Source organism: Piliocolobus tephrosceles, chromosome 2 (genome assembly GCF_002776525.5).
Source record: "Piliocolobus tephrosceles isolate RC106 chromosome 2, ASM277652v3, whole genome shotgun sequence".
Lineage (NCBI taxonomy): Eukaryota > Metazoa > Chordata > Mammalia > Primates > Cercopithecidae > Piliocolobus > Piliocolobus tephrosceles.
This window is the reverse complement of record NC_045435.1, coordinates 5,234,863-5,249,459: the sequence shown is the minus strand read 5'-3', so window position 1 is coordinate 5,249,459 and position 14,597 is coordinate 5,234,863.

Below are 14,597 nucleotides of genomic sequence, written 5' to 3'. Positions count from 1 at the left end.
TGTTTAGTCTAAACAGAACAAATCAGTCTCCATAATGATACCTATAAGACATTAAACATGGGAATTATTGCCTACATTTTCTGCCAGGCATAGCAAAGAAGAATTGGATCAGTATTTATAGACAAGAAGAAAGAGAAAGGGACAGACAGACAGGCAGACAGACATGGAGAGAGACAGAGACAAAGAAAAAGATGAAGAAGAGAGATACAGAGACAGAAAGATAGAAAAAAAAAAAACTGATTGTGTTTAACAGTCTGGCTTTAATTGTTCTAGCATCCATGTATTTCTTGCTGTTTGATTGTTCAGTGCCATTGCTGGTGTTAACTAACAAATTCTCCTCTTTTCCCTTTAGTTAGTTTAATCTGGTTCCTATCACTAGACAGAAAAAGAATCCTAATGATTACTGCCAAAAAATGGAGAAAATGAAAGCTGATTCGAGATAATTTGTTTAATGTCAACAGAGCAACCTAAATTTTGCTAGTTAGATAAAATTTTTTAAAGGACTTACACCCCTGGTTCTTACCATTTTACTTAATGGTAAGAAGATTAAGAATGTCTTTTACATTTTTAAATGTTTTCCTATACCCACTAAAAAGGAAATGATATCTGGGTGTTTGTATGATATAAGTCCCACCTTGCCTATTTTGTTTCCTTTGTATTTTTTAGATTTTAGTTAATCAACTTAATTGGAATGAAAGGTATTGTTAGATATGCTAGTTTACCAACTAAGCTTTCACTGGATATTTTATATCATGTGTACTACGGTCCAAGGCTTGGGTTGATTAAAATCTTCAAATGTTTCACATGCTTTAGATACTTATTTTTAAAATGACTTCACTAATCTTAGGCAAAGTGTCAATGTCTCAGTTATTTTAAAAATATCAATTTTATCACTACTTATGGAATAAAGGAGTTGAGGTGGTTAATGATTACCAAATCCATTGCTACTAATAGAACAAAGGACTTGCTATTTTCTTTTCAGGAGTTGAAGGTGATTAATTATTACATTACCTATCTTCATACAAAATAATTAAAACTCGGAGTAGAAGCTGCCACATAAACCACTGAACAGCTTCCACTGAATTTTGAAAGGAATTATGGTTTTTAACATAAGAAAAGCATAGCCTATTCAAGTTTAACACTTACTAATTAGTTATGTTTAAATAAAAACTTACACAAGTTAAAGCCATAAATGTAATGCTGTGTTCTTTTAAAATTTTTATTTGTATTGTTTATATTAACAGGATATGGTAATGAGATGAAAGGATGCATTAAACAAGACAGAGCCAAATTTTATAGCGTGGCTAGGGGAAGGAAAACGTTAGAGTTTTTAAAATAAGACTTACAATGAATGTTTATGGAACTGGATTCAGGCAAGGCTGTCAAGTAACTGTATGCCTTTAACTCACCAAAGGGAAATAAATAATTTTATCCATCCTGGTGAAAAACTAGCTAATCCGAAAGTATTTTCAAATCATTTATTACTCATGAATTTAATCAGAAAATTGGTATATATTGGGGTTTCTGGTGGCTAATTTGTGTCTCAGATAGTTTGGGGGGTAAGCAGGGAACTCGAGACTCTACATCAGCAGGGAAACAAGTATGGTTTCAAAACATTAAGGTTTGGGGATTATGTGAGATGTGCAGCTGATACACCCATGTTTCCCAGTGGGATGTCTTCCTTCTCTAAGACATTTTTATTCCTTCCTATTTTGTCACACATTATTGACCGTTGAGAACAAAAGCATCTCTCTGAAAGACATGCATTTAGGAAAAGTCTACGTAAAGCAAGTTCATCCAAGCATATTGTGCTATTTGCTCCCAAGACAATTTTTTCCACTTTGTTTTGACTATCTGGCTTCACTTGCTGTCAGCTTCAGTGCTAGATTTTTGGTTGCCTTGTACAAACCTGTGTGTGTGTGTGTGTGTGTGTGAGATGGGGTATGTGGAAGGTAGTGTCGAGATGAGAAAAGAGTGATTACAGGATAATAAACTACATTTTATTGAGGAGGTATAAAATGCCAAATCCTAGGGTAGTTTCACAGTTGCTAATACCTTCTCTCATCACGTCATAACTAACCAAAGCCAGAAAGTTTTCCACCTGAGCACAAGCTACCTCATACTCAAGCAACCCTATGTCTTTCTACCATTCACCACAGTCATTCGTTACTGGACCTCATCAGTCTTTACCTTAGTGTGGGTGGACAAAGGCTGCAAATCTGCCTTGCGTAGTTGCCTTTCTTTTGGGGGCAACCTTTGAGAATAGGCTTCAATTTAAACCTGGAAACTTCACAGTATGAATCAGTTATGAACGGGAACTTCATCTCCAGTCTTTCTGTGTTGTTAGAATTTGGCTTCCACAGTTTTCTAATGTAAGTCTCAGAGGCTTGCCAGGGGGTTTAGCAAGACCTTTGATTACTAGTGCTTTTTAAGGGCATTGGAACTACAACTTTTTTTGTTTTTTTGTTTTGTTTTGTTTTTGTTCTTATAAGTGACCACTAGATGGGCTTCCACCCCTATTAGGAGTTAGAAGTAACAAATGAACCAGTCATTAAATGACTCAATGAGCCATTTGGCTCTGAGCTCAAATGACTTGACTATGATTTTTGCGGAAAAGAGGGAGTGAAAACCAGGTTCAGGCCAATAGTTGAAACTTCAAAGGATAATGTCATGGTAAGGCTGGAAGAGATCCTGAAATAGAGGAAGAGGCTCCGAGAGTTTAAACCACATTAGTTCTGAATCGTATTATTGGGGCTATTCAGGAAAAGGCCTCTCTCATCTTCGTACTTGTCCATCACAAATTCATTATGGGACAGTCTTGCTTGTAAGACATAATTATCCCTTTTCTTCTTTTGTTTTCCTTCCTTTCTGCATTCTAACAATCAAGGCATGGCCGCTCTTCTTTGACTATGTTGATGTTATTTGTATGAGAGTTATCTCTGTATAACACAAGGCCACATAGAGGTATTTTCCCTGGGCACTGTTATCCTCTCCTCGAGGGGATCTTGATTGCACCTTAGTTTACCAGCTTGTCTCTCCTAGAAGCCTGTGCTATTTATAATCATTCAATAGCATTTTAAATATTCTCCTGTGAGCCTGGCTCTATGCTATAACATGGGGTTATATCAGTGGAGAATATGCCAGGGCTTTTCACCCCTTTCCTTACCGCTTAGACATAGCCGGTCTGCTCCCTCACCAAGTAAAACCAACCTGCCTAAGGTATTCAAAAAGGACTATTCTTTTCTTAATTTTTTTCTGTACACTTCTGCAAGCTCTCATTTCCCTTTCTAAGTTTTCTAAAGCCCTGGTTCTTTACTTGGCTTTCAATATCTGTGACTGGCACCCTACTCTGTTTGCCAAAACTTCCCAACATCCTTTTTCTCTATCAACCTTGCTCTGCATGCTACCTTGATTGTGGTATTACTGGCAATTTCTAGTTAAAACTTTCCTCTAGTTAAAACTTTCTCTGTAGGGGAGAGAAAATGAAGAGTGACTATGTGTCACTCAGAAGAAAGAGAAGGAGCCAATATTTGCAATCATTTTGTGTCAAACACAGTAATAGGTACCTCCACTTATTTCATTTCATTTTGTAGCAGAAGTATATAAAATATACACTGCAAAGTGAAAGATGCATAAAAAGCATAAAGAGGTAACATAACAGAGTGGTTTACACTGTCTGGACAACAAGAGAGGATGGCTAGATATTCTGTACCCATGTGGTGAGTGTTAACCTGGTGACACATGAATGTGTGGGTATAGAGTGCCTACTTGTCTTCTGATACCTGCAGTCCATTCTACACATGGAAGCCAGAGAATATCAACCCTCAGTGACCTCCCACTAGACTTAGTCTCTCACATTTTTCTAATGGTGGATAGGGATATAGATTTGGTGTATCCTTCCAAAATTATTTCTGGCCACCCTTCATCCACTTCACTCCAACCATATTGGTCTTCTGGATTCTCAAAACTACCAGGTGTTTTTCAGCCTGCAAGTCTTTTACACATGCTTCTGTTCAGGGTGTCCTCCCCTCATCCTTCCTCAAAGGAATAGATGCACTCATGAAACAGTGCTTATGTGTCAGACTCATGATCAGATTGGAGGCATTTCAAACAAGTTCTGTTCATCAAGTATAAGAAAATCTTACCTAACAACCTGACTTAGTGAACAGTTTCATTTCCTAAATGCTTATTTGTGAAATTGAGAACTTCGGTGTTCCTCAGAAACATTGGCAAGTGAAAAGGTTGAGTTTGCCTGGGGAGTAGGTTTGCTTATTGTTGTGCTATGGATGTTGGTCTTAGCTTATCTTTGACTTATTATACATGAAAAGGTTTCCTTGCTTACATTATAAACGTTGGCTATGTAACTGGATATGGACTTTGAGTTTCTGATCTCTGACTACTATTGCCATATTTTGTGTAATTGTTAACTGTTATCAAATAAACAAACAATGAGTTAATCACATTTACTGTAACAGAAGTTAACATAGGGCTACCACCTGTCTGCTTCCCCCTGGAGAGTCTGAATTTTGGAGATCATTTTACTGCTGGAAAACTTTTAAGCTCTCCAGGAGGATTTGCTTTAGTTATAGCTGTTTCTCATTTGGTGTAATTTTTTCTCCATTCCAGTTTGAAAAAGGGAGTGGCCATTATTTGCTAAATGCTCATCTTGGGATGGAGGTTGGAAAAGTAAGAAGATAATTAACGCAGCAAAAAGTACTCTTCTCTGTCTTCCACCCTCTGCCCCACGATTTTGGCAGAATGGGAAGCTATCCATCAGACAAATCTGATGGGACAAAGTGAATGGACACTTGATGACTCCTGTGGGAATTTGGGATTTGTCAAAATTGCTTTTCAGAACTTAAGGATGGATGAAAGCATGTGGACTGAACTGGATGGTCAAACAGAAATGGAAAGTCCTTTGGGGCAGGCTAGGTGAAGATCTTACGCTGAGCCATCCTCAAAGCATCCTAGAATCCATAGCCCTTCAGTACAGACTCTCACCCTTCCATCCCCCTCATTAGTCCTAAAAAATATTAAAAGCAACCATAAACTCATAAAGGAGTAAGAAGACTAAGAATTTAGGGCTTTGTATGTGTGTGTATATTGGAAGAGAGGGTGTTATTCTTTTGCATCATAAAACAAAAATCTGTTATTGAAATAGCATAAAATGACATATTCTAATAAAGTCAGGAAGGTTATTATCTCATAATCAGGAAGTAAATATTTAGGTTCATTATGCAGCATTTTAAGAAAGGTTGCACTGTATTTAAAAGTCTGAGGACATCAGTCTTCACTGGGTGATACTTGAAAAGGAAAGTGGACTAATGGGAAATGCAAATGTTGTGGTGTCTGTTATGAAACAGACCAAGAAACCCACTGAAGGAGCACAAAGAAATCACTCTCATTAGGCCAAAAGTGAACTTTAGTAGGAAGTAAATTACCAAAAGTGTTGTTGTCCAGTAAGACTATATCTGAGGAAAATCAAGTTATCTTACCCAAATTCATTTATCATAATATCCACTTCTGCCTTCATGATTCTTATTTCCTGATAAATCTCTTCTATATGGGTGCATCCAGTATTAAAAGAAAACAATTCAGAATCAGCTTGCACAAATGTGCACTTACTTAATAGAGACCAGCAGTATTGACCATCGGATAGCTTGGAAGCATACAAATATAATGAATAAGTAGGAGAGCTACTGTGTTTTGAATGGGTGCATTTGCTAGAAATCAACAATCTGAATTTTCTATTTCAAGCTGAAACTATGGATGGCAAATTGAGATCAAGGTAGAAAATAGCTGAGAAAGGAATTACTATGAATATTTGATAAAAACAAATCAGATGAGCCGTTTGTTTTTTGGATGACTGCATCACAATAAAATAAACTATTGCCTATGTCATTGTTTACTATCCTGTGTGATACTAAAAATTACCAGGAAAGCGTGTTAAAAACACATATTATTGGAATGAAACCAACTTTTGGATCAAATTTTCCATGAAAAATATTGAGTGTATAATCTGCATAGGAGCCACCATGTTGACTGTATGAGAGATGAACATGTAGCTTGAAGAAGAAACATGGTTGACTTGCATGGTTACAAAACAGAGTAAGAGGAACACTTCAGTGTATATTTAGCAGAAAATGCCTATTATCATAAATTGAGTTTGAATTTTATCTCAACCACTTGCTGCCTGGATTGACTTCTACTGCTTACTTTACTCTTCACTAAAACACATTCATTTTTTATATAATTTTCCAAACAATGTTCATATTTACCAAATGTTATGTAGCTTCACACACATGTTAAATCTCATGCTCCTCTATCTGAATTCAGCTTTTTTAAAAAGAGTTTTTTTGGTTACTCCAGCTTTGTACTATGAAATCACGGTTTTCAGGATCATAAAAATATAAGATTATATGGGAATCTTAGAAATTATGAAGGCTAGTAGTTCTTAAATGTGGCTTGTTAAAAATCACAAATGCCAAACTTACTGTATTATACTCTGGGGATGGATTGATGCCATGTAGTTTTTATGGCTTCTCAAGGTGATTTTGATGCAAACAATGAAAATCATTGTTCATTCTACAGAAAGATACCTTTGTTCCAGAGAAATTCAGCAACTTAGCCAAGTTCACAGAGACGATTCAGACAAATGAGAAGTAAAATAGAGAACTTCGGACTCTCATAGCAATTTTCTTTCTGAAACATCAAGAAAGATAAGTTAAAATACAATTTTTCTTCATTGTGAATGTACTAAATGCCATTGAATTTAATACTTTAAAGTGATTAGTTTACATTAGACAAATTTTACTCAATTAAAAACTAATTTAAAGCCAGGCGTGGTGACCCAAGCCTGTAATCCCAGCACTTTGGGAGGTTGAGGCAAGGGAATCACAAGGTCAGGAGTTCAAGACCAGCCTGGCCAATATGATGAAACTCTGTCTCTACTAAAAATACAAAAAATTAGCCGGGCATGGTAGTGGGCGCCTGTAGTCCCAGCTACTTGGGAGGCTGAAGCAGGAGAATCATTTGAACCCGGGAGGCGGAGGTTGCAGTGAGCCGAGATCGAGCCACTGTATTCCAACCCAGGTGACAGAGTGAGACTCCGTCTCAAAAAATAAATAAAATAAAATAAAAACTAATTTAAAAACATACAAAAAACACCACTTTTATTTCACTATTATGTAGACAAGTTAATTTTCTAAATAACATTGTAGGATGGGAACCACATGTTGTGTCTGGCTAGTGCAACAGCCAACAGAGAAATCATTGATATGGATCATTCAAGCTACTAAATCAGCTCTCTGGTCTGTAAAATTAGGGAATGAGGATAATAATACTTTGTTGTTGAACAAATGTGAATCTGTGAAAGAGGATATATATATAGTGTCCCTGGTACACAGTGGTTGGTCACTGCTAGTTTGACTTGGGGATGAATACAATATATCATATGCTTTTCTCTCCTCTCACCTTGGTCACCACAATGTCTTCCAGTAGTAGGTGGCAAGTAACTTATTTATCAACTTGTCTATTGACTAATAAGACCACATAGATATCACCCTCTTATCAGGTGAAAATAAATTTCCTTGAAATCTCACTTTATAAGGTAGCTAAGTAAATTCCATTCACTCCTTATGTGAATGTTCTGCTTTTCTGATTAGGTTACAAGTTGTAAGGGCAGGACTCATTTTTGGGGTAATTATAGCTTTAAACACACCCAGATGGCTATTATACACTAGCCATATCCAATGCATATAATAAATAATTAATTGAACAAACAAATAAATAAATAAAAATTACAGCCCATAGAAGCTTCTAATTAACTTTCCCAGTACTAGCCTACCTCTTGCAACTAATTTTAAATTTTCTTGTTTCTCCTTTATTAAGTAAGCTGAAATGAAATAGAAATGATATAATTGTTTTTGCTTTCTCATTTGGAGAAATACTCATGCAATCTTAGTCCTCAGAGCATACAGAAAATGAGACTAGATGAGCTCCATTTGATAGACAAATAACAGAATTCTGAACAATAATGGAATCACATTTATTCCAGTGAATATATGTATACCCATTCCATTGCAGAAAATATTATAATTCCCATAAATTAAAAAAAAAAAGATATTTATTTTGCCATTACAGAAGTATTCCAGAGGAAAAAGTAGGATTTACTCCTCTTTTGTAACCACTATTATGTGAGGCTTCCTCAATAGTAAGCTTCACTTTTCTTTTAGTGAAGAAAAGTGAACATGAGCATCCCTGCTGTAGGGTTATATCTTGAAGATAACTTGTCTTCCATACCCAAATTCCAAGTGTTATACAGTCCAAGGATGAGATATGGGAATTCAGACATGAAGTTGTCAGTGTGTCTCACAGGAAAAGTATTAAGCGCATGATTTTATCTATTCTATGGAGGCCAACTGATGTAATCGTTAGAAAAAATAGACATGACGTGGTATGATTTGGGGGATTTAGCAAACCTTAAGGATATGTGGTAGTGACAGTGGACAATGTTTCTCAGAGACATCTTTCCTCAGTACTAGTTTTGTGAGCTCTCCTACAGAAAGATGTGGGTCTCAGGCCACGGATGCACTCTACCCCAGTCCTAACTCTATTGTTAGAGCATGAATTATCCATGCAGGAATATATCTTTCAAGTACAATGTTTTAGATTCCTGAGAGCTTTAAATACAATTCAATCATTGTTATTTTTCTAATCCAGAAATCAGTAGAGTGAATAATGGCCCACGAAATTCATCTAAAGGTATCTTGACTTGATTAAAATGAATCACCCAGGTTCATATAAATATCTTGCACATAATTTCATTTTGAATTGGCAATGTGGCAATGTAGTGCAAAGAGAACTGGACTAGAAATCAGGAGAGCTGATTAAGGCTGGAATCTTCTTCAATGAAGTGTGTGAACATAGCAAAATTAAATACTTTCTGAACCTCAGCTTTCCTTACATTTATAGTGAAAGAATTAGAAAACACAAGTTCCATTATACCTCCATGGTTCAGTCTAGCTGTTAAATTTATAATTTATTTGACATTTCTGGGCTCTCTCAGAAAAGAGATTTTGTTTCAATATCCTTGGGATGAAAATAGGATACTTTCTTTTCTTTCATCTCTCCATTTGTCAGAGACATTTAAAAAAATCATTTCTCTCCTCTTTTTTTTTTTAATTTTTTTGAGACAGAGCCTTGCTCTATCGCCCAGGCTGGAGTGCAGTGGTGCCATCTCAGCTCACTGCAAGCTCCGCCTCCTGGGTTCACGCCATTCTCTTGCCTCAGCCTCCCGAGTAGCTGGGACTGCAGGTGCCCGCCACCATGCCCAGCTAATGTACTCTCCTCTTAATGTTCTGTCTTAGTCTAGGCCACACTGTGGACAGAATAACATTATCAGTTAGGGAACCGTGATTGGCTACACTCACCCTCTCTCTAAGCTGGTTTGCTAAAGGGAAGGCTTTATCTCAAAATGAATGGGTAACAATATGGTAGGTTTATTAAAAAAAAAAGTCAAGTTCATATAAACATTCCGGTACTCAATGAAAGACATGCTGAGAAGGTAACAACATGTGACAAATGGGTAAATTTTCTAGAATCTCGCAAGACTTTGAACATAGCTCTCCCTGGTGGAGACTGCCTGAGCCACCCTGATATTGTTTTTCCTCATGGTTGGCAGTTGTAGAGTGCAGTGGAACAATCAGTTCCTTGGTTATCCTCCAAGGTGAGCAAGGTCAGTTTTAAACAGCTTTGCTGTCAGGGAGCCTCATATTTTACTCTAGTCTCCTAACCTCACAAATCTTGAGGCTGGCACTGAAGTCAGTGAGCCCTCTGCAGCCTGATTCCCCACAGCGACTTCTCTCTTTTTACAAACAATGCCTCATCTTGGTTCTGCACACCTGCACAGGTTTTGAGGGAATAGGACTGCAATTAGTCAATGCAGCCATAATTCAACTGTGATAAAGTATTTGCTTTCACCAGGGTCCTTTTTGTACAGTCTCATATTAAGTCCCACCACAGGAAAATTGCCCTGAATGTTTGGTCCTTCATCAGCATTAAAGCACAGAGCTGACTTTGAATTTTGTCAAATGATTGTCATAGGACAGGGTGAGATTACAGTCTTTTGCTTATTAGCATTTCATTTAGAACATTACCATATCAAATTGGCTTAATTCTCTTCGGGGTATAAATATTTAAATTTTACAAATTCCAGTTATGTTCCTTGCCCCGATTTTGTTCTTCCCACAAGAAAAAATAAATAAATAAACATGATCCAGAGTGTATGTTAATCTCACTTAAGGCAAGGAAGAGCCTGAAGATGAACGGTTCATGAAATGACAGATGTCCTAAGAAAGAAAACATCTCCAAAGTAAGACCATTATACTCCCATTTCTTTGAGTGACATGGACATTTCCAACTAAATTTATATTCAGCATTTTATTTCATGTAAGCAAGCTAGTGATATTGTTTGCAAATAGGTCCTTGTTAATGTGGAGTTAAGTTCCTTGAAAATGCAGCAGAACCTTTTTTGGGTGTGTCCCGATGATCCTCATCTGCTCCCTACAGTGTCACTGACTTCTTTAGATTGTTATCAGGAAATCAGACACTCCATTGAAACAATCCTGGGAAAAGAATTCAAGAATCTGGTTTCTATTTTTGCTTCTGCTCCTAGAACATTGGACCAGCAGTGCTGTAAAGGACCTGTGTTTGTATGGAAGGGACATTGCATAGACCAGCTTAGCAAGACTAATTGATGGTTCAAGTTCTCTGAAGCATAATTAGTGGCCAGAGGTTGGACTAGAAGGAAGAGGATAAGCAGTTTGTTTGTCCAGGTTTTGATTTGCCTGACGAGGTGTGTCCCTTTTCTCATGGTTAATACCTGTATCAACAGCACTGAGAAGCGACTAAACATTACAGATTTGAAGAAAACATTTCGTAACCTATGAAGAATTTTACAAACTCTTGGATAGATGAGGCATTGTGGCATTCCACATCTAATGCTATGAGTTGTTTTCCTGTTTCCTTTTTGCATGCAGCCATATAATAAATAGAACTGAACTGTGTGGTGACCCATGGGATAATTATAAATATAGTAATGGTTGTCTTTGGTTTATCTGACAGACAAAATATGGAGAAATGTGGTTATTGTACTGTAGTAAAATTGTTCTGTGCTAAGGGGCTGAAAGAGAACTACAAACACCTTTGAGTATGGCCTTACCCGAAAGGTGTGAGGTGTGATCATTCATCATTCTTTCTTTTTCTTTTCTTTTTTTTTTTTTTTTTTTGAGATGGAGTCTCGCACTGTTGTCCAGGCTGGAGTGCAATGGCGCCATCTCGGTTCACTGCAAACTCTGCCTCCAGAGTTCACATGATTCTCCTGCTTCAGCCTCCCAAGTAGCTGGGATTACAGGCGCACACCCCCACACCCGGCTAATTTTTTGTGTTTTTAGTCGAGACAAGGTTTCACCATGTTGGCCACACTGGTCTCAAACTCCTAATCTTCTGATCCACCTGCCTTGGCCTCCCAAAGTGCTAGGATTACAGGCATGAGCCACTGCACCTGGCCAAGGTGTAATTATTCTTATTGTGAATCCACTGGAGAATCTACATCTGTTACAAATAAGACAAGGGGTCCACCCAAGGTGTGCTTAGAATTTGAATCTGTCTGCCTTTGTCTTGATTAAAAATATATCATGATATTCAGGATAGAACATTTATACTTTAGGTGGAGGCCTTGTCTCTCTCCAAACTTTACCGCAATGACTTTGAAGTATTTCTCAAAATGCAGTTCTTATGTCAATCATCTATGATGACTAGTTCCCTGTAGCCTTCTGGATAAAAATCTAAAGTATTAATCATGGCACGTCAGGCCTCAGACTATCTCTTTAATGTCATCTCTTTTCTCTGGCCCTCTCATGCATTATTTTCTGGTTACATTGAACTGTCTGTTATACCTTGGCTACTACATTTCTCATCTCCTTGTATTTGGATTTGTGATTCCTATACCCTGTAAACCCTTTTTACAAATTAGCTTGAATAACTCTTACTCATTTTCTAGAATGCAATTACTCCTTCAAGGAAACTCTCTTAATTTTACACCAATGTCCCAACTCCAACTGAGATTATTTGTTCTTCCTGGATATTCTTTGTTTATTTAACTATCACCCATTACACTGTAAGTTCCTTGTTCCTAGGAATGTTATCGTTTCTTTACCAATCTATAGTGCTTAGCTGTGTCTGATATACAGTAAGCTTCAGTCAAGGTTTGTTGAATGAATAAGTGGGGTAAGTCAGGAGTGAGGAATCTAGGAAAGGTGTCTTTGAAGTTGGCCAGCCCTTTGGAGCCGGAGTAGATATCTTAGTCACTGAATAAGAGATCGTTTTTGTCTTTCACTATATTTGCTGCTTTTTCTTTACGTTGGTATTTAATAAAGTGTCTTTGGAAGTTCTAGCCTCCCTAAACTGTGCTGAGAGAAACATAGAAGAGATTTTGTTTGTGCTTTAGATGGAGCAAAGAAAGGGCACACCATCCCTCCTGCGGCTAGCAAGATGGTAGCAGCAATATCTGAAATGTGAGAATCTCAAGAGGAAAGCAAGGACTTCCAAGGAGAGTGGAAGAACTACTGGGTCAATTATTTTTCCAGAAATAAGAAAAGCCTGGAGGTTTGAGGGTTTGTTTTAACAAGGACAATCCCATTTTCTTCCAGTGTCTTTCCACTATCTCCTTTTAGCCATATTCTCCTCACTTTGCCAGGCTTTCCAGGTCCTTTATGCCGTCCTCTGGTTTCTCCAGAACCCCCACAGAGTTGCTACAACCTTTTCTGGATTCCTATACCTGCTACGGTTGGGAGCCTTTCCCAGACAGCAGTCACCTAAACAGGACATTTACTCTTACAGGTTCTGAGTGTTTATGGCTGAATGTACCTTGCTTCATAGGAGTAGGTTTCACTCCAAAACTTGTGGCTTAATACAGCAATCATTTTGTTATCTCCCATGTTTCCGTGGGTTTACTGTGTTCAGCTGGCTATTATTCTGCTGCTCTTGCTCGTGGTTTATCATGTGGTTGCAGTCAGACGATGACTATTTCCTCGTCTGCAGGCTGCTGTTATAATCTGGAGGCCTATGTGAGATATTGGGAGCACTGAACCTCCCTCCTTCTCCATGTAGTCTCAGGACTTCTCAATAATGATGTCTTAATGATGTCTCTTTGTGATAGCTGGACCAAGGAAGAATACTTTTTTTCTTTTTTTGTTTGCTTTTCTTTTTTTTTTTTCTGAGATGGCATCTTGCTCTGTTGCCCAGGCTGGAGTGTAGTGGCGCAATCTGGGCTCACTGCAACCTCCACCTCCAGGGCTCAAGTGATTCTCCTGCCTCAGCCTCCTAAGTAGCTGGGATTACAGGCATGCACCACCATGCCTGACTAATTTTTGTATTTTTAGTAGAGATGGGGTTTCACCATGTTGGCCAGTCTGGTCTTGAACACCTGAGCTCAGGTGATCCTCCCACCTCGGCCTCCCTAATTGTTGAGTTTACAGGCGTGAGCCACTGCACCCAGCAGGAGGAAGACTTCTTATGTGGCTGCTCAGAGTTCCCAAAACCAAGCAAACGGAGGCAGAGGCTACCAGCCCTATTAAAATCTAGGTCCAGAGGGTCACCATGTCACACTCCTAATATGTACTGTTGTTCATGGAAGTCACAGGGAAGACAGATTTATTGTAGGAGGGGACTACACAAAATTATGAATGCCTGAAGGCATAGTTCATAGGGGACATCTTCTAAAACTAGCTAACTTGTTATCATAGGACACTTATATTTTAATAAACAATCAATAGGTTTTTTTTTCTTAAATAATTTTAAGCACCAAGATTGTGTATTCCTTCCTTTCTGCGAAACTTTCTTCCTTTTAGCTTTCTAATCAAATTGTCTATCACTTTGACTCAACACTCTCTCCATCACTTTCACTTCCTTAGTACTTGTCTCCATCACTTTCCTTGGTTCTGGTTCCTTTGCTTTTCTCCCCAAAACTGGCAAGACTCAACACCCAGGTCTTGTCACTGTCTCTTACTAAGCTTCCATTGTGTCTTCCCCATAGAGTTAAACTCATTACAGTTCTTTTATGAGTTCTCCTTGACCTTCCTCACTGAGTCCACCTCCCACCACTCCTTCTGTGTGTCCTGAGCTCTAGTCATTTTGAACATTAATACTTTCTTGAGTAAGATGTGTTCCTTCATATATTTATGCTGTTCCTGATACTATTTCTTCTGACAAGAAGGAAGAAACATGTTTCTAAACCCCTTAGTGTTCTCTAGTCTACTCTTGGAACAAGTAAGAAGAATGTTCCTCTCCTTCAGCTTCCTCTGCGTGATTGATTTCTCTTTCTTCTTCCTTTTCATAGCACTTTGGATATAGAATTTATTTTATTGCATTGTAAACACTTCAGAGTGTCTCTCTTTCCAGAGATGTCTTATTCATCTCTGTGTCTTCTTATTACAGTGTTTCACAGTGTCTAAAATATGGACGTTACAATCATGTTGAATTGGCTGGCTGAATTATTTTATTCTTATTTTCCTTCCTCAACTGTTAGCTCTATGTTA